The following is a 26,883-nucleotide window of genomic DNA, read 5'->3' on the forward strand; positions in this document are numbered from 1 at the left end:
ATTCCCTTCCAAGGCGAGACTTAAAGTATCACACTATCACCAACATTGAACTCAATTGGTCTTCGTCGATTATCGGCATATGACTTCTATCGGTCTTGGGCAGCTTTCATTCTTTCCTTGATCTGATCAAACCTCATAGAGGTTTCTTGCACAAATTCCAAACCTCCAATCTCTTTATGACCAATTACACCCCAAAAAACAGGATTTCTAAAACGCCTATTGTATAGCATTTCAAACAGCGGCATGCCAATACTTGAATGGTAGATATTGTTGTAAAAGAATTCTGCCATATGCAAATGACATCCAAACTTCCTCCAAAGTTTAAAACATAAGCACGTAGCATATCCTAAAGGGTTTGGATAGTCCTTTTAGACTGCCAATTTGCTTGAGGATGATACGCCGTACTGATGTTCAGTCTAGTTCCCATGGGTTCATGGAACTTCTTCCAGAATCTTGAAGTAAAGCGAGTATCTCTATCAGATACGATCGATAACGGCCCTCCATGTTTTGGCACAACCTCTTTTATGAACACATTTGCTAACATTTCTAACGAGATAGCTTCTGGTATATGCAGAAAGTGAGCACTCTTCGTCAAACGGTCCACTATCACCCAAATGGTTTTATGATGTTTAGCTGTATGCGGTAGCTTAGTTATGAAATCCATGGTGATGTGTTCTCATTTCCATTCTGGTATCTCTAATGACTGCAACTTTCCATACGGTTTCTAGTGTTCTACTTTGACTTGCAAGCAAGTTAAGCACTTGCTGACGTAATCTACTACATCGTTCTTCATACTCGGCCACCAGTAGTATCTCTTCAGTCCTGATACATCTTGGTGGATTCCAGATGAATTGGATATCTCGACTTGTAAGCTTCATCTAAGATTCGACCTCTAAGATTTCCATGTCGTGGAATCCACATACGGTCAAAGCTAGTCTTCACACCATAGTGTTATCCATCAGCACGTCTTGATGTCCGAAGATTCTTTCTTTCTTCATTAATCCTTCATCTATAAGCACCTCTGATTGTGCCTTGATTATCTCTCCGAAGATATCTGAGTTAATGAATAAGACATCATTGTTGCAATTACTTCTTCATTCTAAGGACTTAGCACGTCAGCGACCATATTAGCCTTACTAGGATGGTACTTGATATCACAATCATAGTCCTTTATCAACTCTAACCAACTTCTCTGCCACATGTACAACTCTTTCTGCTCGAAAAAGTACTTTAAATTCTTATGATCTGTATAAATAGTACACTTAGTACCTTATAAGTAGTATCCCAAATCTTGAGAGCATGCACTACTACCTCTAGCTCTATGTCATGTGTCGGGTAGGTACTCTCATGGACTTTTAACTGTCTGTACGCATAAGCTATCACTTTTCCTCGTTGCATTAACACGTGACCTAACCATGATGCTAATCATCAGTACAAACAACAAAATCCTCGTCAACATCGGATAGGGCGAGGATTGGAGCTTGTGAGAGTCTTTTCATCAATTCCTCAAAATCCTTCTCCTGTTACTTACCCCAATTGAATACTACAGTTTTTTAGTTCATACCGGTCAACAGTGCGGCTATCTTGGAGAAGCCTTGAATGAATCTCCTATAATAGCTGGCCAATTCTAAGAAGTTGTGTATAAAATTCGGGTTTTGCGTGGTCTTCAAATTCATTACCACCTCAATCTTAGTTGGGTCCACAATAATCCCTTCAGGATTGATCAAGTAACCTAGAAACTGTAATTCACGCAACCAAAATGCGCGTTTTGAAATCTTAGCATACAACTTCTCTTCCTTCAAAACCTCCAATACTTCTCTTAGATTTTCAGCATGATCAGACTCTCTCTTTGAGCAATATATGGTCAATGAAAATGATAACTAACTTGTCTAACATTGGTCGCATACCAAATTCATCATATCCATAAATGTTGTGGGAGCATTCGTTAGACCAGCAGTCATCACGAGGACCTCGTAGTGTCCATACCGTGTCTGAAACGCAATCTTAGGGGTGTCTGCCTCTTTCATATTTAGCTTATGGTAGCCTGATCTAAGGTCTATTCATGAGAACCAACTGGCACCTTGTAGTTGATCAAACAAATCATCTATCCGTGGCAACAGATATTTGTTCTTCAACATAAGCTTATTTAGCTCACGATAGTCTATACACATCCTCATGTTTCCATCTTTCTTTCTAACAAATAACACTAGTGCACCCCACGGGGAAACATTCGGCCTTATGAAGCTCCTATCGAGGAGTTCTTGTAGTTGGGACATCAATTCTTTCATCTTGGATGGTGCTAGATGGTTGGGTGCTTTCGCGACAGGATGTGCTCCTAGAACTATGTCTATCTGAAATTCTACCTCTCGATCCAATGGCAACCCTGGAAGGTCCTCAGGGAAAACTTCTAGATAGTCGTGTACAACAGGAACATCTTTCACTTCTTTCGTCTCGGCCGTTGCTTTGACAACATACGTCAGGTAGGCACTACACCCTCGCCTTAACAAACCTTCGGCTTTTATCATCGAAATGACATTAAGCCCATAACTTTCTTTATCATCGTAAGCCGTCACAGTACTAACATTATACAGAAGTCATGATTTGTGTTCATTATATATATCAAAAACCATAAGAAGCCATGATTTGTGTTCATTATATATATCAAAAACCAGGGTAGTCCTTCCATTATACAGGATTTTATAGTAGTGATTTTTGGTAGTTCCCTTGTTCTCTTAGAACCTGATAACTTTTAGGAAGCTTGAGTTGACTGTTGTGTAGCTTGAGTTGACTTTTAGGAAACTTGAGTTGACTTATCAGAATCTTTAGTTGACCTCCCCTTTGGCCTTCCCCTTGACCTTTTAACACCACCACCATCATCAATGGTTTTGCCATTGGCCTTATCATGGCATTTTCTTATGTTGTGCAATTTTGACTTGCAACAGCTACACTTCATCTGAACTCCAAGTTTTGTCAACTTTCCTGGCCTCTTGGGATCTTCATGTGGATCTTATTTTCTGTTTTTCTTTGGTCGTCCCGGCATAGCTTTGACTGGAGGTGGGTCAAGGTGGTAATATATAATTGGCCAATACTTTTCACTAGGCAAAGGTGGAATTGTGAATTGGTAAAACTTCATGTATTGTTCCTTAAGGAAACTTTCATAAATAAACCCCTCAGAATTCCTTTTAATAAAACCTGCCATTGCACATACATGCTTACATGGTATACCAAATAATTCCCACCTTTTCAAGTACATGTTTTGTTACCTATATCAATTGAAACATCATCCCAATCACTAACTTGAAACACAGTAGGGGATGATGGGAATATTTACATATATGGGCCCAACGTTTCTCTTTGTCAAGCTTCTTTTGCACCCTAAGACACACAATAACATCTTTTTGTAACATTTCAGTGTACCTTGTAGTTAGCATACCTCCTAGAAAGGTCTTAATGAAACACCCATCTAGGCATAACACCTTCCTACAACCTGCTAGGAATCCCTTCTTCAAACCATCAAAACACACAATCAACCTGAAAAATAAACTTTAATGATCAAGATGAACTTAATAAACTCTAATCAAAATGAAATTGTACTTGAAAAAAGTCTCCAATGATGAAGATGCTTCTGAATCCTCCCTAAGGAACCCTAGTGGGGCAGTTAGGAGTTCAACTATTGAACTTGGGTTTGCATTCTTTAAAGCTGCTATATATGATCCTAGTTTGCTATAATGGTCCCTCATTGACCCACGAAGCTTCTTATAAGAACTCCTTTTAGCATTACAAGCCATCCATTTATTAATGATCACCTTATACTTTTCTCTAACAGTTGTTTGAATGTCTGCAGACTGCAGCAGGCCAATTAGATTTTGATTTGAACATTGGCAAAAACTCATTAGCAATGAAGGTAGATATCAATTGCCTATAACTTATCATGTTCCTTTGGCAGTTGTGCTTGCCTTTTACTCCTTTAACAATATACCAACTTTTGCCCTTATGAAATGAACCATACAAACTAAATGGACACCCTTCCACACACTTGATACCTAATCTCCCACCTCTATTCTTGTTACCGTCACTAATGAATAGATTTCTACCATTTGTCACAGCATATTTCCTAACATCATATTTAAAAGCATCCCTAGTAGGGAACCTTATACCAACAACCCACTTGAAATTTTCCCACTCAGTTTGGTTACCTACAACCCACTTGGAACATCTTGTTTGTACTTGTTCCATCTGATGTTATCATCTTCACTCTCTCCAGGTGTTAGTACACAGTTTTGCGTCTCGAATATTTGTAATTATAATTTTTTATTTATCGTTTATTAATGTAAAAGTTATTTATATTATATTAAGCTAGTTCGTTAGTGGAACAGTCTAGTTCGTTAAGGATGTTTAATGAACTAGACATTAAGTTAAGTTTCCTCCTGATTCGTTAAGGATGTTTAAGGAATCAGGAGGCGGTTCGTTATTATTTGTTAATTAATGTAATGTAACGAAGCAGGAGTCTAGTTCGTTACGGAATGTGTAACGAACTAGACTTGTCTTCTATATATAGTGGGTTCGTCCACTATTTAATTTAAGCTTTGAGTTTATGTATTGAACCCTTGCCCAATTGTTCTCTCATTCAAAGCTTCACCTAACTAACCTATTCCATAATATATCCACACATATATACAACTAATACTAATATATACACATAGCATATAATCGTTAAGAGTAACAATGAACTAGATCCGTTTATAGTTTATTAAGCTTTAGATCTGAGATCTGTAGGCTTTCACACCAGGTGAGTTAACATCACCATCTGAATCCTCATAGTTGTTGTATGTATCTAAATATGAGGGCCCTGCATCACCAGATTCTTTCAAACCTTCCTCAACCAATTTACCAGTTTCTTTCAAGCATTCCTCAAGCACCTTATTTTGGGTTGCAACAACCTCTTCATGTACTTGTTTTCTTGCAACAATTGAGTATCTCAGATCTTCATCATCAGATTCATCATCATCCAAATTTACATTGAAAGACTCATCATCAGAATCATCACAGTCTTCATCTAACTCATCTGAACTACTATCACTTGGTGGTGAAGTGTTGATGACTGGTGGTATCTCAATTGGTGGTGAAGTATTGATAATTGGTGGTAGTTGACTTGGTGGTGAAGCTGGAAGTACCTATTTTGTTGTTGTAAGCTTGTTGTACCTCACAGGGCTCAATGTTGGATGAGAAATGGTTAGCTAGGATTGTGGTTTACTTTGCATTGTTGGATGAGATAGGGGGCTAATGGGCTGAATAATGGGCTAGGCTTCAATGTTAGTGGGCTGGGATTGAGTGTTAGTGGGCTGGGATTCAAGGTTACTGGGTTGTGGTTTTGGTTTCCTTAGATTTTTGGTTTGAACACATATAACTAATCTTTCATCAGCTCCAAGCAGAGATGCCATCTCGTTTACTACTCCATCACTATCTAAATGTTTTACCCGACCCTCACTAGGTATTAAGCAATAAAAGAACAAATCTTCCTTATTTTCATATGAACCATAATCCATTGCATAACTTAGTGTCTCAAAATACGAAAGCTTATCAACATCTAACCCTAATGATGTTTTTTTTCCCCAACATACCTTAATATAGGAAGATTGACATCAAATTTCCCACCAGTCTTGAAGTCGATGTTGATATTATCACCCATTGTTCAATTGTCTAACCCTAACGATGTTCAATCGTCGAGAAACTAGGGTTCGTTCTTCGTCCAAAGAGTATTAAGGATTGTGATAAAGATGAACTGTTGAGAGAGAATTAGGGATTGTATAATACGTATTGTTCCACATATACCTTATACAAAGTCAGCCACCATGTAAACGCTCCACGTAATCTGATTTTTGATAGCTGGGATGGCCACGTCAGAAAAAGACTAACGGAGTTAACATCCGTTATTCGCTGCCCGTTAAAAACAAATACACAAGTAGTTGGTACTGCCAGCAGGCAAGTGTAAAGTTGGGACGAATATTTACCAATAGGGCACAGTTTGGGTTATTTAAAACCAATTTTCCTTATTTATAAGTATTTGTTTTAATGTATGTAATAACAGTAGGTTGCTTATATTGTTTGTGTTACCACATGCTTTGTTATGTTTAGTGATGTTTTTTTAGTTTTGTAACGCAATGAGGCTTTTTGATTCTTGATGAAAGTGTATTATGTCAATGATAGGTTGTTTTAAAAGTATGTTAATTGATGTGAAATTACCGTTTGTCACAATGGCTTACTTGTTGTACATAAAATCTAACCTGAGTCAATCCATTATGAGATATCTGAGATTCAGAATTGACCCATTAGCAGATAAAACATAACCCGATTCGAAAGTGATATAACATACCCCGAGATCCACCTATTAAGAGATGTAAATATGGCATGTGTTCCTCCGTTAAGAAAGTATTTAAATTTATGTTGCACCCAACTTGCCGATATGGTGGTAAGGGTGTCAAGTTTGGACAAAAATTTGAAATATTACCCAAAGTTGTGTTAGTCATGACAAGGATAGTTTGGTCATTTAGGAAGTTACTGACCCAAATTAATTTTTTTTTTTGTGAACATAGCTCCAATTAAACAATTAATTTATTTCAATTGTTAAATTTGGCTTATGAAGTCGTGTTCTTGATCAACTAGATGATACTTTTTAGTTAACTTCTTAAAATTGGGTTTTAACCTTTGTAGACGTTGAATAGATTGCACTTGTGTTTCGTAATGACATGTAACGTTTCTCGAAGGTCCAGCCAAAATCTATGTTATTTCGAAACTTAGGCGCATCGTTGAATGGATTACATAAAATCAATACGCAATGGTATTCTTGAAATTCCGAGTTATTTTCTGTTCACATCTCCCATTTGCAAATATATGGATCTTCTTGCTCATTACCAGGTTATATTTTTTCACTAGTTATTTTATTATTACTAAGTTGAAGTTTTTAATATAGTATTTTTCTTACTCGCAAATGAAGGCTTTTCTAAAAGGTTATGTTCTTTCATCTACGTGTGGCCTAATGAAAGAATGGATTCATATGTGAACATGAATGTCATGATAGCAAAGAAGTAGTAGTAGCTTACTAGATTGGATATTATAAAATTTTCAGAAGGCTACTGAAATAAAGAAAGATGAATGTCTCATGGGTGGTAAGTGTATAATAATGCAGACATGGCTAGTGACGTGTTTGCCACAATAGCTAACAAGTTAACAATTAATTACATGCTAACTAATTAATATATTCGTGGAACTTGATGCACTTGAGGCATATATGGGCCTATAAACCGAACATGAACCGGTACCTTCATATCTTTTTTTTATGGGCGGCGAAGGGTACCTTCATATCTTTGACCTGAGAACAAGCCCGATTATGATGAACTCAACATAGCTTCGGCTCGCACTGGGCATGAAATTCCAACTCAAAACGCAAACAACCACACGAGAATAAACATGGAAATTTGAGTTAAATTTTGTCTTCCGTTTTGACTTGTTATCGAGCCCAGACTGATTCTGATCTTTTAAAGGTGAAGATTAATTTGGCATACCCCTGATTCCTTGTGCATCTCTACTTGGTTTGGTGGAGGGCTATAAGTTTGCAACTGAGAGCCGGTGCAATGTGGTTGGTTAATTTCATAAGTTTATCCTAGAGATGTAATATCCCAAGTTTCGTTGGTATTTAAATAAATCGGGTTTTAATTGAATTATATAGGATAAATGTATGAGGGGTTAAGTGTCATTAGATGAAAAGTCAAACATCAAACCCTACCCCATTCTTATAAGTGTAGCAACCATCTCATTTCATAATCATTGGCCCTCAACCTCATTCAAACCCAAATTCTCGTTTTTGAGTGAACAACCCACAAAGACCCAATGATTTTCGGAGATCTAACCGTCGGATTAGTCTCAAATTTTAAGAGAGTGATCATAATATATAAATGAATATTTCCACTAGTATGATCTTCGATCAAAGATCGTGAAGTCCAGTTTTTATCAAGGAAAATGTAACCGTTGAAAGTGTAGAGCACGGCGACCCGGTCGCACGACTTCTTGAATCACACAATTCCGAGTTTGTTTAATATGGTTTTGGGCTTCTCAAGTGATTTGGAGCATAAACCTCAAAGGTACGTTTTTATTAAAAATGTTTTGTTTTTGTGTACGGATTTACATGAAACTTGGTAGAATGATAGATCGGGTCACATTTATTGATAAAGTAATGAACTTTCTAGAAAATAGGTTAGTTGGCTCAGTCCGGGTTAATCGGGTAACGTTCGACCCATGAAACGAACGGGTAAATGAAGTCGGTTTGCCATGAAACTTCGTATGATAGTAAATCGGACCTTGGTGTGTAAAACATATATAAACTTGGTGTTAAATGAGTTGAGGACAGATCGGGACGAACGGGTAGTGTTTGGACCATGTATGGAACAAGTGGGTAAGGTTGTTAAGGCATAAAACTCGTTATATCGCTAAACGGATCACAAGGGGTTGAAAGAAAACGTTTATAACGAAAGCGTAGGAAAATTCGGTTCGAATTGAATTTATGAAAATTCGATTCGATTGCCAGAATTCGACTTGATTCGTTTGGAAATTCGACTCAATTCGTTTGGGAAACTCGATTAGATTCGTTTAGACTTAGGTCAAATTAGCTTGATGACTTGAGTAATAAGACTTAGATAGAGAGCAGTTAATTAACAAACATATCTATTAAACAGTTAGTCGTGCTCAGTCGAAGAGAAGTGTTACCTTCAATTCTGAAAGAAACAGGACCATGTGAGTTTCTAGCCCTTTCTCTTTTTATGTTTTCGGGCTGTGTGCATACTCAATGTGGTAGTTTGATATTATATATTGATTGATTAGTAATATATTTGGCATGTAGAATGTAGAATGTGTGAACTTATAAAATTATTTATGATGGTAAGTTAGATATATGTATTTAGTATATACGCGGTGCTTGTACGCCTATGTATGTACGCCTGTGTATGTACGGTATGCGGGTTGTACATCTATCATAGTAAGTTAGGATGGCAAAGCCCTCTAACTTCTATTGGACGTAGGCGTGGCAAGTGATAGAGTAGTTACTGACAGAACCGAGCGTCGGTGCGGAAGCGTGTCGAATGGTGATAAACAAGCTCGGATCTTAGATCGAATCATAACATGTATTCACTCTTGAACTATAATAATGGACGGGTGTGGAGAGGTCGATTTGATTAACAATCAATAATATGATGAACAATTATAATTAAAACACAAAAGATAGATTTAGAAGTATGATTTTATTAACCGAATGATTTTCATCAAGAACACTCATACATACATTCATACATACATAATCATAAAGGAACGGCCACCTAGGGAGAGCTCTTCCCCGGGGGCAAACTCTCAACACAATGAAAAATCTCACAATGCACACACGACCTAAACAAATGACGTAAATCATATATTTATACTAGTCTTGTGTCTTAGTCTTTACTCCACCACCACTTGGATAAGACCAAAGTAATAAAATATAATATAATATTCCACCCGAAAAATGCTTCAATTACTCGTTATAATCTCTTGTTGTCTTTCAATAATTTCTTATTATAAATGAGTAACGATTCGATGCGTCGGTCTAAAATATAATTCCCAACAATCTCCCCCTTAGACCGAAGCCATCGAATCACTTTCATGATCACCTCATAACTCGATGCCTTTCATAGAAATTCTCCCCCTCACAATAAGCGCCTCCCATTTTTCATTACAAATCATCTTCTCTTTATCTCTTTTGGATATAGTTGTATATGCATAAGATCAAGGATTCAAACTTTTAGGGTTGAAAGTTGACATTTGACATGGTCAACTCTTGAAATGATCCGGATAAATCAACCATCTTGTTCTTGTAAGAACCTTGTTGAAGTTGTGAAATTTTTTTGATTTTTGCCCAATTTTTGCTAAAAAAATCTTCAAAAATGACCAAAATACCCCACGTTGACCCGACACGGTCAACGGCTAAGTTAACCAGAAAATTCATTTCAAAACGGTCACACATACTTGGGCAAACAATTTTCATTTAGAACACACGGTTAAAAAGTCAACGGATAAGCAAGTATACATCATTTTGTTCATCTTTGCCTGTTTGACTTGTGAAAGTCAACTAGACATGCTCTCGAGCAAAGGGCATTCTCTTGAGCAAAGGACATGCTCGTGAATATGCCTTAACATTTTTCTTTACAATCCTTCACAAGACATGCTCGAGAATTTACACATGTGCTCAAGAGAAGACATGATATGCTCGAGTCCAATATTTTCAAGTGCTCTTTGCATGAACATATGTGCTCGAGGATAAATGATTTATCCTTTTGTTCTCGGGGCTTGAAGTATGTGCTCAGGGCTTGATTTGTGTGCTCGAAGATATATAATAAAATTCATCCTTTTGTGCTCGAGGCTTTAAAGACTTAGGTGCTCAGAGATAATCAATACTTAACTTTTCTGCACATTAAACTCGTTTCAATGAGCAAAATACCAAAATACCCCTGCTGCAATATGTAATTATCATTTCGCCACTTTTTAAAATTTTGCAGCAGCTGCAACTACTCGTGCTCAGCAACTTGTTACCAAACAGCCCCTAAAAAATATGCAGCAGTAAAATCATCTTGTTAACAGCACCTTTTGACAAGTTCAGCCCATTAATAGCACGCTTTAACATCAATTTCAGCAGTAACAACTTGTACATTCTGCTAAACCACTTGTACTAGCTGCATCAATTCCAAATAAACCCCTACACCTTAATTGTTAGGACCCATATATATTCGTGTTTGCTCAATCTAATGTGCAGCAACAACTACTCGTGAAAAAACAAAACGTGAAAATAAATTGAACCAGCAATTGCAGCAAACTGAACCAGCAGCTGCAACAAACAACTCGAACGAGCAGTAGCACATATGTACTAAAATTTGATTTGCATTTGTTTTAACAGATTGTGCATCAGCAGCCAGATTTATCTTCAGCTGAGTGTAGCAGCAGCAAACCTTAATATTTTTTACGCACATCAAGAACAATTTAGCTCGGAACTGTTTATGAATCCGTAGAAATAAATCGAACAGCAACAACACTATTAGTGAATAACTACTCGAACCAGTAGCAGTCAATAATACTCGATAAACAAAGACTTTAGAAACAAGTTGTGAAAATTTTCGAACACATAAGTTGCGTCTTGTTCAGGTCCAAAACCCTATCTCTTGTGACCATTTATGCAGCAGCAGTAGTAGATTGCCAGAATTTTTCGCATCAGCATAAAATTACAGAATTAACCTTGATGTTATATTTGTTCGTTAATAAACTCAGCTTCGATTCAAATCTTTAACATCTGCACATGTATCATATCAGCAACATCATCTCAATTACACTGTAATCTCATATTAGTAGCTGATCTAATTTAAGTGTTCGGACCAGAACAAATTATTTGAACAACTCAGCATCTATTTATATAAGAAAATACATATTCCAATAGCTCATATGTACTCGAGATTGTATCTGACCATGGCTAAATGAAATCAGCAGGAAACAACTTAAACCAATAATCTTTTGTAACTTTGAACCATATAACTGAACGATACTGATTCACAACTTCTCTTGTAGGGCTAAAACAAATCTTCAAAACAATGAAACTAATCATCCAAAATATCTTCAAACACACCATAATCATCATACGAACCAGAAACAACCACAAATTTTCCTAAATATTTGATTTCAATTTTCCTCCAATTTTAACCTAAAACTCAAATCTGAAAATTTAACCCTTAATACACGAAATTAATCCTTGAAACCGCATCAAACCGTCATGAAATCAACATTCTAACACCAATCATTCATCAATTTATCAAATACTCAGATCTGAAACTGTCACACCACGACTAGGTAGTTGCGGAAGCGTAATACGGGAATGTAACAGATAACACTGGTACCAACCACATTGTTTATAAAGAAATTCAACAAACTAATTTACATCATAATGCATTGGTAGGTAGAAACTAGATGAAAATAACATAACCGGTTCACGGGCTTCTTATTCATTACTATGTATTTGAGTCTATTCACAACTATTCAACTTTACTTCTAACACCAAGCACGTAAGCAATTAATGTCACACCCCGACCAAAGGCGGCGGAACATGTCGGGGTGCAACGATTGTCCATAAACGCATGACACTATTTAAAGCGACAATTTTAACAAACTCATTTCATTTCACAACATCGAAAATGTCACATAACCAAATATTCATAAGTCAAATACAACAAAATATCACAAAATATAGCAAATCAAATATTGTTCATTTTTGTTAATATCCTAACGGTATTTGTGACGTTTTCTTCACCGAACTCCATAATCAACCTAGATGCAAACCTATAACATTTCATAAAATAAAGTTTGTCAACACAAAGGTTGGTGAGCAATTCATAAGTTTGAACATAGATACAGTGACGGAACTAGAACATTCCAATCGGGGGTCGTAATATAAATGGTTTACTCTCGCTAAACTATATTAGTCCATTTTATTGCCAAATATAAATGGTTTACTCTCTAATCACTATTTTATAATAATAGTTTTTTGAGCAATGTATTTTCATGAATATGACGAACCGGATGAATTCTACATCTAAAAAGTAAAAAGTTTGTCGAACCAATAGTACTTAGCCAAAATATCTTTATAAACATGTTTTTCTACATCTAAAAAGTAAAAAGTTTTAAAATTTCAATCTAATTGTATCGTGAAATATAATAATACAATATATAGTAAAACTGTAAAACAGTGACAATTCATTTTCATTTACAATTATGAATTAAAATAACAAATGATAAGTAAATTTAAAAAAGCAAAGATAAAATAAACAAACTTACATCGATGGTTGAAGAAAGGTCTACGGGAGTTTAATAAATTTAAGAGGGACCTTTTTTTTAAAGTTAAAAGAACACATATCTGACAGCAGCAGCTATATCCTATGGAGTTAAAAGGTAAATACGTTTTTTTAAATATAAATACGACCATATAACATATATGTTTAGGTTTATAAAGTTGGGCCAAATTTTATTATTTAACAAAAAGCCCATTCATCTAACCCAGCAAACTTTATCTTCACTTTCTCCTCTGCAACTTTACATATCTTCAAAGCAAGCACGCCATACTGCCGTTCACCGTCACACGCCACTGCCGATTTTTTTTTCTACATTTCTCTTTTTCTTGGTAACTTTTATGCTTCTAACAGAACATCCAAGAGGGTCCAACTATAAGAAACTTGATTTTCAAATAACTCCGGTAACCCTGAAATTTGGCCGGCCGGAGGGTCAGTTAACCCCTCTGACCCTCCTATAGTTTCGCCCCTGCATAGATATATAGTATGAAAAGCCACAAAACTAGTATACAAAACCGTAAATAATAGCTATAAACTTGGATAAATAGTTATCGTTAACAAGTTAGCGACACCCAACTATAAGGGGTTGCCAAATAGTATAGGATTTTATAGTTATCGTTAATTGCATTACGTTAACGACACCTTGCCATGAGGGGTTGCCAAATGGTCTAGGATTTATACTTCCACCATCCAAAAGCGATAAACATATAGGCAAATAAGCATAGAACACCAAATCGAGCAATTATTCAAGTAAAGTATACAACAACGTTTGTGGTTTAAGACACAAGTATAAAACATTTAGTTTAGATAAGATGAAATGTCACCCCCAAAATAAAAGGTTGAAAACGGGGTATGAAGTTACTCACGTTCAAGTAATAAACTTGAAAGTTTGATTATTTGGAGATTTGCCGGAACAAAGAGTTAACGTATGAAGCCTAAAATAAAAGAAGTCTTAGATTTAGAAAGGTTTCCTTGAAGATCTTTAAATAAAATAATTGTTACAATAAGTAAACAATTTAAAGTTCGAGGTTTAAAATGTAACTATTTAAAAATTTATAATAATAACCCTTTAAAAATGTGAGTTTGCTCAAAACCGGGTTAAAGTATCTAACCTTAATATTTACTTAACCAATGTTAAGTAATAAGGTGGGAAAAATGCTAAAATGCAAGTTCCATTGGGACATAGATACTAAAACGGGTTTTCAACGAGTGTTCGGGTTGTCGGTTCGGGTCTTGATAATTGGTCAAACCCAAAGTCAACTTTCTAAAATAATGAATGTTATGAGATAACTCAATAAAACTTTATAAGACTTAACCAAGTATGTAGATCTATTTTTTAGAACTAACAACGTACGTTAAACGAGTGTTCGGTTTTGTCGGTCCAAACTATGTTATGAGATCAAGTTGGATCCAACAATTCCAAGTACTTAAGAAAGTAATTAAAATCATTTTGTAAACTATTTTTAGAGAAATATACAAGTCTTGATAGCTAAAAACACACTTGTGTGTCTTAAGCGAGTAAAATCGGATTGGTTCGGTTTCCATCTCACAATATGTTCCTTGATGGTCTCCACATGCCCAAATATCATAGATCTTGTATAATAATTTATAAATGAGAAATATTTAAGTTCTACAACTTAAAAGGTCAACAACAAGTCTTTTTAACAAAAGTTCGGTTTGGTTCGGTTTCCATCTCACAATGAGTTCATAGATGGATTCCACATACCCAAGACTTGTAAATGTGACTAAAAAACTAAAATGAGCAGAAGTTAGGCATAAATGATATGTATAATAAGTTATGTGTGTGTATATATATATATATCAAGAACATGAAGTCCTCCATGAAGCCTTGCCTTATGACATTCGAAACTTAACCAACCGGAGTCGGTGAAGTAACAAATCAAGGAAACAAGGGGTATGTATTATATATATGTTGTACCACCATATTCAAGAGTTAGTAATGTTAGATGAACAAGTTAGAATGAAGGACTATAGTTAGTTTGACTTGAATCTATGGATAATACATAAATAAACAACCTTGAATCTATGGTGAAATGAGAGAGTTTTTGGAGATGATGAACAACCAAAATGTTGAATGGAGCCTTGCTTTTATAATGGTAAGAGTATGATTTATACAAATAGGGTAAAGATGCATGTGATGGTTGAAATGGTCAAACAAGTTTTTGGTAAATGACAATAATAGTCCCCAAAGTTTGGTTTAAGTCATTTTTAAAAAGTTTTAAGGATCAAAAAGGATGTTTTCAAGACCCAACAAGTGTAAAACAATATTGTAACATAAAATCAATCATTTTGATTATATCATAAGCTTTGGTTTACAAAATGGGTCAGTTTACATGATAAACGAATACAAACGAGACCCGGAATTGATGAATGTCACAATTCATTCCAACTTCGGTTTACCTGAAAAGCATGTTAAAAAGGGTCAACTATGTCTAGTTGGTGAGTTTCAAGTTTCACGAATACGAACGAAAATCGATAGTACTATCCACACGTCACCGGCACGAAGTTAATCACTTGTGTTTGTGGGGACTTTCAAGTGTTAGTACTTAGATAATTCACATCAACACACGTTTCCAAGTATTTAGATATGTATATATAAACATGCTTTCCACCCCAAAATTTCGTAAAACAGTTTAGAAAGTGGGCTCGTGAAACTCACGTTAATGATGTTCGAGCTGGTGGTACGTATCGGTAACTAGAATGTCTCGATTATAGCTTGAATCCTATAACCGGTATAGTACCGTTAATACCAGTACAGTGTCTAAACTAAATCGGGTTGTATAACTAGTCTGGGTATAGTTGTTAGGCCTAGAACATGACCATAGTCTTATATTGTGACGTTGTATACTATGAAATGTTCAAAATCAGACTTGGCTCAGTTTCACCATTTTCCAAGCATAGCCAAGTTGATCGTTGATGCGTTTCGGGATTAGGTAAGTTCACACAAACTTAAGTAAACATATTTATTGATAAAATGATTTGATTTATGAAAGAATTTTGAAGTTTCGGTATCTGGATTGATCGCAAGATTCGTTTTCGTTTTCACACGGGTTTGACTATACAAAACGCGTATAATCCACCCAAATTGTTCGGAATTCTCGTAAAAAGTTCTTTATTATTAAATTCATCCAACAATACGATATTTGACCACTTTTGACATTTTGGCATACAAGTCAGTCCGTTAAACAGAAAACTGCCGGTTTCGTTAAAACAATTATAGTTTAAATCTTTGATTTATCATAACTAATTATGTACTTATATATAAATTATGAAATTTTTTGTAAAAATAAATTAAAACTGGAGAATTTTATAAAAATATTTTCAGAAATTTTATGATTAATTATCTATTTACAAAAATTCATTTAATGTGTTATAATTAAGTAATAAATAGTCCGTTTATACCAAACGACATCCGAAAAATCCGATAATTTTTCCAAGTGGTGTCAATATCATCACATAGCCCCTGAAAAATCTCCAGAATATATATTTAAAATCTCCATATGATTGGCTATGGTTTCCAAAGAAATCCATGAGGTTCAAATCCATGCTTCAATAGGAACTTTTCATCACCAGTCAATTCTTTTGGTTTCTTTCTAGAAAAGACACCCTTGTTCCCTTTCTTTTCATTGTTTGGTGATTTTTGAGAATCATCATACTTAACTGATTTTGAGTTTTGATTTGGGATAATTCTCAATGGCTGAAAGTTCTTTTTCACAGCTGTTTTAGATTTCCTAGGAAGGATGTTTCTTCTGACTTGTTTAGTCACATTATTCTTTGATTTTTCTTCAACTTTCCCGTCCTTCTTAACACTGTTGTCAACTTTCTGTTCAGTTTTGCTCACAGTCTCCTTCTCACACACTTTTCCTTTTCCCACATATTCATCATACTTCTGTTTGTACAATTCAAAGTTTTGGCCGAACTTTGTTTCATTTGGAACATGAAAAGGTTTGAAGTTGAATCTTTCATTACAAAAATCAGTATGGTGACCATATTCATCACACTTTTTGTACCAAACTTTTCCCTTGAAATTTTCATGAGAATTTCCCTTTTTGAATCTCTCATTTGGTCTAGATGGTTTGATCCCAAGTGTTTTCTGATTTTTCAAACCATCAAAATCAATTGAAAAGGGTACAAACTCTTCAATTTTGATATCTTGTCTTTCATTCTGGCTCTTCACAAAGATGACTTTCTGCAAATTCAGAGGCTCTTCATCCAAATTTCCTTTGTGTCTTGACTGCCTTTTCTCATACTCTTCCAAAGTCTCAACCTCTCCAATGTCAAGCACTTCATGGCTAGAGAAAAATGGGTAAACTGGAATGAAGTTATCACAAATTACTGTTTCAATAGCCTTTTTCTTGTCGTTATCACTTATCCTTTTCAAAACAGCCTTGCTTGGTGGCCTAACAGCATTATAGCTCACCTTTGACCTCTCACATATGTCAAAAGACACATGTTCTCTTTTCATTCTTTCATTTTGTTTCTTCATTTTTGGTGTTAGAGGTGGTAACAAAGGAAGTTTGTCAATAGAGCCAGGTTTCTTATGTCTTCTATTTCTTTCTGCATTTTTGATTTCTTCATCTGAGATTTGATCACTTGAGTTACTAAAATCATCCACATTCAAATCATCATCATTGAAGTCATCTTCAGAGACTTGCACACCAATTGACTTATCATCCTTTACTTCTTCCTTTACAACAAACTCTCCATCTTTACTCACTTCAACCATCTTGTAAATGTCAATGAACTCTTCTTTGTCTTGAAAAACATCTCTAAACTGTTGAAGATATCCCTCACTCTTTTCTTTGTCAACCTTGGATAAATAATTGTTGTTGAATGGTGGTGGAACAACTTTGTATTTATCTTCTTCTTTTACCTTGTTCAAAGTACCACAAATGTTTCCTGTAGATACCAAGTTCTTTAGAAATTCATTCTCAACTTGTAACTTGGTATTCTTCACCTTCTCTTCAACAATCATTTTCTTTGGACCATTAATTTCACTCACATAACTTGACTGAGTTATATAACTACTCACACAGTCATCTTCAAGGCTTTTAATCTTTTCTTCATAGATTATATCGCTTTCTTGATACCCATTAATAATGCTTTGTTTTCTAAAACATTCACTCTCCAACTTACCTACTTTCACATTAAATGCATCAGTGGTTTCAAGTAAATCAGTTGTAGAGTTTGAATGTACCTGTGAAGAAAACAATTCAGCCTCATTTTCAACTTTTGCCATCAATGCAACATTGGCCTTTGTGATGTCATCTGCATGATCACTCCAATCAAAATTCCCTTCTTGTTGTGCAGCAAGTCCTATATTTCCATGGTTTCTGGGTTGATTTTGATTGTTTCTATTGGGGTTATTGGGAGCATTTAGGGGGTTCTGGTTTCTTTGGTAATTCTGATTTTCTGGGGTACAACTTGCTAATTGTTCATTTGTGGTTTCTGGTAGTTGTTAAAATTGGGGTTGTTGTTGTAATTGTTGTTTCTTGGCTGGTTCTGCTGGTATTGGAACTGATTGATTGGTTGTTGATTCTGGTATTGATTAACTTGGAAGTTTCTAGGCTGGTTGCATTCTCTAGCAAAGTGTCCTGGTGCTGGCAATTGTAGCAGACTGCCTTAGACTTATCAAAACCAATCCTCTCATTTGGACCTGAAACTAGAGATCTTCCAGTCCTATTAAACAGCCTCTTGCTTCTGAGTGCTAGCATTTCAGCCTGCCACTTCAAGTCCATGTCTTCAAGATCATCAGCATCAATATGTTCCAAATCATCTTGAATGACACTTGTGTGGATCATGTTTTTAGCTACAAATGCATTGTAAGACTCTGTAAACATAGAGAACAATGCTTGAGTTTCACTTTCTTGACCGTTGTTTCCACTAGCATAAGGTAAATGTCCACTTGCTATAGAGGCAGAATCATTGTCATCTATGAGTTGGACATTAAACCTTGACTGGTTTCCTTGGTTACTTGAACTACCACCAACAAATTCTTTTGGTGTATCAACACCATGTTCAGTAGGTTCTTCTATGATAGGGACCTGTTGTTGGTTTTTGGTGGACAAGTTTCCCATAGGTGCAATAAGAGCATTGGACACCTGGAAACATGGTTTCTCTTCCTTTATCATTCCGTTCTCAATCATCTCAATCTCAGCGGCATGAAGAAAGCAAATTACATCATCCATCTTAAGTTGTTCAAAATTTGGTTTCTACAGGATGAACTTGCTAGCTGTGTACCACTCCTTTGGTATTGATGATAACAGCTTAGTGTTCAAATTAGTATCAGTCATGACATAATCAATGGTTCTGAGGTCATTCACTATGGCTAGAAATCTATCAAGAATTGATTTCAATCTTTCCCCATCTTTATACTTGAATCTCTCGTGTTGTTGCTTGAGTCTTTGCTTCTTGATGTTTTTCATCTCAGAATTCCCTTCAAACATCTCAAGTATTGCATCATACATGGCTTTGGTTGTCGTATGATGTGCAACCTTGGTTAAGATTTCCCAAGACAAACCCAGTTTGGTCATAGCTAGAGCCCTTTCATCCACCTTTCTCATTCTATCACCCACGGCTTGATTAGGATTTGCACCTTCAGCCACATATGGACCATTCTTGATGGAGTTCCACATGTCAACGTCATTATAACACACAGCAGCCTCAAACAACACCTTCCACTTGATGAAATTTTCTTGTCCGTACAACCTAGAAATTTTGTTAGTGGAAACCTTTTGCTCTTCAAAACCAGACATATTTTTGGTATTTTGTAAAGTGATTTTTAAAGTAAAACAGAGAAAAGTTTCAACAGATTAAAAGATCAAATTTGAAAATCAATCAGATCTGAGAAGTAACTCTTCAGATCTGATGTTTCTGATTCGATGGAGCAAGATCTAGTAATAAAAATACAATCTTTAAGTAAAAATCAGTGAAAGAAGACACCAAATATTGCAGATCTAGAAGAATGAAGAAAAACAGAGTTGTTGACGTCAGAATTTAATGGAACAGTACTCAGCTCATGTCATTCTTCATCTTCAATAATCAACAATAAGCAACGATTCTTCACACAAATAACAACGAACAAGCTCTGATACCACTTTTCAGTCCCGACTTTATCACTCAAATACACAATAAATGTCAACAACCCACACAGTAATTGTGTCGACAAGAAGGTTGATGACCTTGCTATTTAGGGTAAGAATAGATGTTTGTTAACGGCGGAATCACTAACAAACACTATTTGTTGCTTAAAGACTTTTAAATGTAACAAACACAAACAATAACTCAAAAGATTTCTATTTATAGAAAGGTTTCATACAAATGTAAATCGATTAGGGTTTCTTGTAAGGAATGTTTATCCGTACTAATCTTAGGACAGCCGTCACACTCAATCAGTAATATTCGTTAGGTACGAAAAGTATAAAGTTGCTAAATCTGTGGTAGGCGTCCCCTAAAATATTCTATTTATAGTCCTGCCACCACCTAACAGCTGTCATTCCTTTTGAGAAACCCTAATGATTGGTACATAATCATATAACATATTACAAAACATTTTAAGTGTAAAAACAGGTCTTCGGGCACACTTTGTGCCATTTGTCTTCTTCGATCAGACCTGGTAACCTTGAAGTGTGCTGGTAAACAGTTCTCCGGGTAGACTTTACTTAGAGTATTTTCCTAAGAAAATACTCACCTAGAAGACTTCAATCTTCTTGATCATAGCAAACTTTGCTCGATATGGTCCCACGAGCAAACTGTTCTCATGAATCCCTTCAACTCTTTGTTAAAGACTAACTTATTAAGCAAACCAAAGTGTGCTAAGAACACTGTTTGACCTGTGCGTAGCACGGTAGCTTTCTCGGAGTTAAACCTTGCTAGAGAAAGTACTTAGAATTTTTCTTGATCACTTTCAACAAGCATGCTTGGACTACTGTTTATTGATCAAACCTTGCTAGATCTTCCAAATACTTGGCTTCAAAAGTTTGGTTCAGTCAAGGGTTTTTTGGTAAGCAAACTGTGCTCGACTTGAAGAACATCTTTGCTAGACAAAGTGAACCCTGCTCGGATCATCACTTAAGAAGACTTCAAGAAGATAACCTTGCCCGATAGGCAAAATACCTTGCTAGGACAAGTAAAACCCTGCTCGGATGTCCAAGTGTGCTCAGTATCCATACTTAGCCATTAATGAGTAGTGTTGAGAAGATTCCAATCTCCCTTAATCTTCCTTAAGTCATTTCATGTCAAATCTTTGACTCAACACCGTAAGCTTGTTCAACTCATGATAGTCTATACACATTCTCATACTTCCATACTTCTTCTTAACAAACAACACCAGTGCGCCCCATAGGGAAACACTCGGTCTTATAAAACCTTTATCACAGAGTTCCTGTAGTTAGGACATCAATTCTTTCATCTAAGATGCCGCTAGGCGGTAAGGTTCTTTCGCGACGGGTTATGGTCCTGGCATTAAGTCTATCTGAATTCTACCTCTCGCTCCGGTGGCAACCCCGGAAGGTCCTCAGGGAACACTTCTGGGTAATCGCACATAACAGGAACATCTTTCGCTTCTTTCATCTCAGCCGTAGCTTTGACAACATACACATGGTAGGCATCGTACCCTCGCCTTAATAAACCTTCGGCTCTTTTCATCGAAATGACATTAAGCCCTAAACTTTCTTTATCACCATAAATCGTCACTGTACCACCATCCAAGGAATTTAACCTTATCAACCTACTCTTACACACTATCTGAGCCTCATATTCAGATAGCCAATACATTCTCAAAACCACGTCGAATCCTTTTAAGGTCATAACATACATGGTAACATGGAACTCACGTCCCTCAAACTCTATCTTACAATCCTTAACGATTCTCATTATTCTAACTGAGGTCTCACTAATAGTTTCTACTATAAAGGTTTCAGGCACACGACAACATATCATTTTGGCTAACTTAATAAATGTCGTAGCTACAAAACTTCTATTTTCACCTGAGTAAAACAACACAGAAGCGGGAATATCGTTTGCTAGAATTGTACCTGTCACAACATCTGGGATCTGCTTAGCTTGCTCCTAAGTCAGCATGTAGGCCCTAGTCTTTGGCTTAGGCTAGTCAGCATCCTTCTTCCCACTCCCTCCAACTTCGGAACATTCCCTTGCCATATGACCCTTATTTCCGCACTTGAAACATGTGGGCTCGACGTTGCATTTATGAGCGTAATGCCCCACCTTCCCACATTTGTAACAAGCGTTTGACCCTAGCCTGCACTCTCCACCATGAGATTTCCCACACCTATGGCACACATCAGAACCAGTACCCCACTTGCACTCACCAGCGTGCATCTTACCACAAGTCTTACATGACTTCTTCTCTCATTCCCTCTTATTCTTATCCTTGGGGTTCCACAACTGGGTATCGGTTCGTTTGATAGAAGCAACCCATTTCTTCTCTTCTACCACCACATCATCCATAACCAGATCATCATAATCTATTTATGCGAGTTCAACAGTAGAGTCAAAGTAGCATGTTTACTAGTCTTGACTAAGGTGCGGACTTTCTGTGGTAGTCCTCTTTTGTAACACTTGATTCACTTGGCCTTAGTATTCACCATGTCAGGCACCAACCTCGACATCCGGTTGAATTCAGTAGTGTACTCGAGATGTGTCATCTTACCCGCCTTCAGATTCATAACTTTATCTCAGCCCTCTCAACCTCAGCATCAGCACAAAATCGCTTCATCACCAACTCCTTCCGGTCATCCTACATCATAACTTTAATATCTTCTCGGGTCTTTCTTTGTTCCACAGTTTCCCACCATTACATAGCCTCATCACCAAACGACTGAGTAGCATAACCTACTACTTGGACGGGACGTCACTCACTAATTTGTATAACTTTCTCCATTGTTGTTATCCACTGAGACTAGCTATTATGTCTCCTAAGCGAGTCAGCTTTGGTGAGTCACAACCTTTGAAAGACTTGTAGTTACACCCACCTCGGCCTCTTTTCCTTTCATCGATTTTCACATATCGAACTTCACTTGAGTCACCTTTCTCATCATCAAATTTCTTACCATCTTCCCCTGCCTTCTCAGCGGTTCTTGCATGGCTTTCAGCAGACTTGCCAGGATGTAATTGTTTCACTACAGCAGCTACAGCTTGAGCGATGGCGACTTGAACAGCAGGATCCAGTTGATACCCAAAATTGTTGCTTGGTCCTCGCAGAGTTTCACTCCTCTCCTCTTTTATGTTAGTAACTGGTTCTACAGAAGGTTCCCGGGTAATACTTGGCCTACCACGACGTCCCGTACGACATCGTTGACCAACAACCTTTCTTGCTCTAGCCATTCGTATTCTATAAGGAAACACAAACGTCGTCACTCAAAGAACTATTTAGTACAAAGATAGTAAGGCTAATAGGTAATAACAGTGGCGCTGTGACTAGTTTATTACGTTACTTTCTGTGTCCTACACACTTCTCTTTGTGAGTCCACTTGTGCTAGTTCTACTTTTAAATAATTAGACATTCAAACAGTTCATGTAATCATATACTCTTATCCCTAGCAATTAAGATAACTCCCTTACACATTCTTACATTACGCATGAAACCAATCATATATTTTACCTTTACTTAGCTTGCTTGAGTGACACGTGGCTTTCTTGAACAGACATCTTTTTTATTTTCTTACTTAAGTCCCATTCTCTATTCGAGTCTAAGCATGTAGGATGCTTAATTCTCTCGAACTTATGCTCTGATTCCAACTTGTAAGGCCTCGATCCCGGTGCCCTACTTGGATGTTAGATTTACTCATAAACACAGTTCTAAGTATCAGAGTTATTTAAAACTTTCGTGGAATAAATAAAAATTCAATCATTCATTACAAACATTCAAACTTGTCTTTAAAAACATAACATTAAACATCTTATTTAATCATCATGGCAAATCTTTATGTAGATTCTAGCTTCTTTAGATGCTGCCATGTGTCTCCCTCAAGCTAACTATTTTAGTCTATTAACCTGCGTGGGTACTAAAAGTCAGCTACGCTGAGTGAGTTTTAGGTAAAACAGGTAACATACAACACATTCACATACTTACTCATACGTATCCGTAGATACATATTACTTACTTAACTTGCTTATCTTTCTTTCCTATATACTTTCTTTCTTTCTTTCATTCTTTCTTTCATACTTTCATATTTTATCTTGCTTTACATACATACTTATATGTTTTAAAGAGCCTTTCGCCCTATAATTAATAGGGTCTGCTATTAGGGTCTGCCACATTTAAAGAACCTTTTGCCCTATAACCTCATAGATATTATTAGGGTATGTCACCCTCCTTCAAAGATACTATTAGGGTCTGCCACCCTCCTTCACATATAATAATAAGGTCTGCCACCCTCCTTCACAGATATTATTAGAGTCTACCACCATGTTACCGTCAATTAATACATACCTTTCTTTTCTTTTATATTTACATACTTTCATACATACTCTTAATCTTTTCTACATCATTCATGTATCATACATACATCATTTATAAACATTCACATAGCGTATAATTACCACTTAAGGTAAGTGTATTAAAAAATCACATCGAGTATGCACACAGCCCCGAAAACATAACAAGGAAGTAGGGCTAAAAACTCATCTGAGCTCGGTTCATTTCCGAGTTAATGGTAACTCCTCTCTTTATTAGGGTGCGGCTAACTGTATAACAATTACACGTATCAATTAAGTATCACTACCCTTATCGTATTTCTAGTTTAATATAACCCTCAACGAACAGGGGTTCGGCGGCAGCGCCCCTGATAGCAAGGCCTAGGGGGGACAGCCCCTAGCAGGGTCCAATGAATGACTTGATTCGTTGTCTTATCATGACGAATGGATGAGTAACGAATGAGTAGACCATTCGTGGCTTCGATGAGGCGAATGAGAGGTTCATTCATTACAAAAGCACGCGAATGTATCTTATTCGTTATGACTGTTTAACTAATGATCCATGATTCGCTTCACATAGCGAATGAACATCAGTAATTATCCATTCGTTGACTCAATTGTCAAAGTCAAAATCGTCAAGAACACCAAACAGTCAACAGATACTGAATTTGCAATTAACCTTCAAATCACGATGAAACAGCACGGTTTTGGTATCGATGGACTTGTATATCTAGCTCCTACAAACCCTAATAATCCAAACATCCAAACGTCATGTTTTAATGGGGCATTTGATCGATATAAGTATACGGCTCAATATTTAGTTGATTAACCAGTTCTATGTTACGAATTTCATTGAGAATCATCATGTTTGATTAGTCTTTATCAATTGTACAGATCTAGGGGTACTAAACGAGCCGAACAAGCGTTTCGTTATAAAAGGTACCTTTAAACGAATCAGTTTACAAACGGTATCTAGTCTTGATGTAGGTTATGCTCTTCGCAATGCTCTTACGTCAACAAGCTTGGGTCTTTTCCTTCGGATCTTGGTCCGTGATAAAGGAGGGTGTCTGTGTGTGTTTTTGAGAGCGTTATGGTGGCTAGATGATGAGAATGAGAGTTTAGGGTTTTAGGGAGATTTAAGGGGTTTATATACCCTTAAGCCCACGGACCTAAGTCCCATCACCATCTCTTATTTCATCTTTTAAGGTCCAAGCCCACACTCTAATATTTTATTTAATCTTAACTAAATAAAAACACACACATAAGTAAATGGAATTTCTTATATTTAATATTATCAAAAGTAGGATGTTACAGTTGTAGTCATGGCTGACCAGACACCTTTGAAATTTGTTGACACTCACAACATTGCAGGATGTTTATATGATCCACCTCTTGTCCATAAGGAGGTCAATTCAATGATCGTGGGGCTTAACACGGCAGGATTTCTCATGCTTTACGAGAAACTCATGTCATTTGCAAGAAGTTGGTGATTGATTTTTGGAATCATGCTTCGATTAACCAGAGAGGTGCTGGGGGAGCTGTGGTGATTGAATCCAAGATCCAGAAGAAGCCTATTATAGTTTCTGAGGCTATTATTCATGAGGTATTTATGTTCGGTGATTAACCCGATTATCCAACGGAATACTCTACTGATGTCATCTAGATGATATTCCAATCGTATTGGAGGTTCTTGATTCACACATTCTTCACGTGTGTCTCAGGACGAAAGGGGGGTTCTAACGAGATCATCCACATTCAGATTTCCGTTATGGTTGCTTTGATCATGGACTGGAACTACAATTATTCCAAGTTTGTGTTCGATGAAATGATAAGCAACCTCAAAGGCAAGAAGAAAGAGATGTTCCTGATGTACCCGAGTTTTTTAAGATGATATTTGACTCTCACTATCCTGGCCTCGTCAAATCTGTAGAGACGCTCGATCTGAAAGCTACGGGTCTCAACACGTTTGGGTTGATGAAAGTCACGAAAGGGGGCCAAAGTGGTATACAAAGGACTTCACAAATTTGTCAAATTTGGAAGATTGGTTGAAACTGAGGCTATCACTGCTAGTGCTAGTGCCTCAATTGCTTATGAACATGTGACTCCGGCTCCAAGGTTCACAGCTACTTATGAGACGATTTCTGATGATGATGAGCTGGATAGTTCTCCATCACGGCACGTGGAGACTAAGCTCTAGGAAGAACAATCAGTACCTACTGCTGATCAATTGAAAAATTTTGAGGCATTAAAGATCAACTCCAGTCGACTACATTGAAGCCTCCTCAATGAGTCACTGCGACATAAGATGTTGATATTTAAGAAGAACCAGCCACCGATCTCATTACAAGAAAAAGGCGAAAGAAAGATCCGAGACCGGGGGGTGCAGCTTACTGAAACTACACCAACAAGCCAACCTAAAAATTCTGAGCCTAAAACAATTGAAGCTCAAGTTGATCAAGGTCCGTCCACTGCCTATCAACAAACTCTAGAACAAATCTTTGATGATATTACTCATGAGTTC

The sequence above is a fragment of the Bidens hawaiensis genome, unplaced genomic scaffold (assembly GCF_021521415.1).
Source record: "Bidens hawaiensis isolate Kalapana, Puna unplaced genomic scaffold, B.hawaiensis_p1.1 tig00037749_1, whole genome shotgun sequence".
NCBI classification, from domain to species: Eukaryota; Viridiplantae; Streptophyta; class Magnoliopsida; order Asterales; family Asteraceae; genus Bidens; species Bidens hawaiensis.